The sequence below is a fragment of the Cebus imitator genome, unplaced genomic scaffold (assembly GCF_001604975.1).
Source record: "Cebus imitator isolate Cc_AM_T3 unplaced genomic scaffold, Cebus_imitator-1.0 Scaffold263, whole genome shotgun sequence".
NCBI classification, from domain to species: Eukaryota; Metazoa; Chordata; class Mammalia; order Primates; family Cebidae; genus Cebus; species Cebus imitator.
The window spans coordinates 1,028,865-1,030,434 of NW_016107578.1; positions in this window are offsets into that span (position 1 = coordinate 1,028,865).

The window sequence follows — 1,570 nt, forward strand, 5'->3', positions numbered from 1 at the left end:
GTCCGGATTGGCTTTCTGGCCCTCTATTGGGTAGAAGAGAGACTGGGCGGACCCTCCCACGTTATCGCCGAGCCCCGCCCCCGGTCAGCCTCAGCCCGGCCCTGCCTACTCGCTCTCCCCAGCTCCTGAGTGGTTCGAAGCGAAGCAGGCCCGCCCTTCTCAACGCCCTTTGGCGAGCGCCAAAAAACTCCCGACCCCTTCTTGGCGCGTCTCGCCTGAGCCCACTCAGGCGGGATATAACTTACCGATTGGCTAATGCAGCTGCAACTCCCGCCTTTCTGAGCTGTTCCCGGAGCTCCCCAAGCCCCCAGCCCTCCCTTGTTGGCAGCGTCTGGCTGGTGCAGAGGTAACGGCGGCCGAGGAGGTACTTGGGCGGGGCGGTGCTGCCTCTGCTGTTGCCATAGCAATGCAGTTGTCTTGGAGATGAGCACCTAAGTGCCCGAAGCTTAAATGTGGCTCCTCCATCCTCCCTCTTCCCACCTGTTTCTCCCAGATGTCCAAAGCTAACCCAGCCCCTTTTATATTTTGCAGGGCTAACCTTTTCCCTATGCTCTGGACCCAAATGCCTTCCACGTCCTTTAAAACTTGTTTACTTCCCTTATTCCCTCGCAGTCTGGCTCCTTCCTCCATCCTAGGTGACCGGTGGGTGCAGACATTGACATTCATATAAGAACACGGAGGAGGTGCAGGTGGGAAGAGATGAGCTCAGTTTTAGCCAACTTAAAATAGAGTCTGCAGAGCCTGTGGGACACAGAGGAGGTATTTGGGGACCCAGGGTTGGGGAACTATGGGTAGATATGGGATCTGAAGACACTGACAGTGAAGAGTTCAACTACAGTTCACCTAGCATAGACTCTTATGTGACCGTTAAACAGAATGAGGTTCAGTGAAGTGAACTCATAGGGAAACCTGCCCACAACAAATGAGACGAAGGATGCCGAAGAAGGCTAAGAGAAGTGTGGAGCCAAACTTGCATTTAAAGCCTGGCACTGCCACTTGCTATGTGACCTTGAACCGATTACTTAACGTTACTCTGTACTTTGGTTTCCCAATCTACAAAGTGGAGATAAGCAATAATACATACTTCTGTTTAATGTGAAGATTAAATTAATCCACATAAAGCACTCAAGCCAGACTTGGTGGCTCACTTCTATAATCCCAACACTTTGAGAGGCTGAGGCAGGAGGTTCACTTGAGCCTAAGTTTGAGACCAGCCTTGGCAACAGAGCAAGACCTTGTCTCCACAAAAAAAAAAAAAAAAAAAAAAAAAAAAATTAGCTGGGTGTGGCAGGGGTCAGTGGCTCACACCTGTAATCCCAGCACCTTGGGAGGTGGGCGGATCACTTTAAGTCAGGAGTTTGAGACCAGCCTGGCCAACATGGTGAAACTCTGTGTCTACTAAAAATACAAACATTAGCTGGGCGTTGTGGTGGGAGCCTATAATCCCAGCTATTCGGGAGGCTGAGACAGGAGAATTGCTTAAACCGGGAGGCGGAGGTTGCAGTGAGCCCAGATTGCACCACTGCACTCCAGCCTGGGTGATAAGAGTGAAACTCTTATCTCAAAAAAA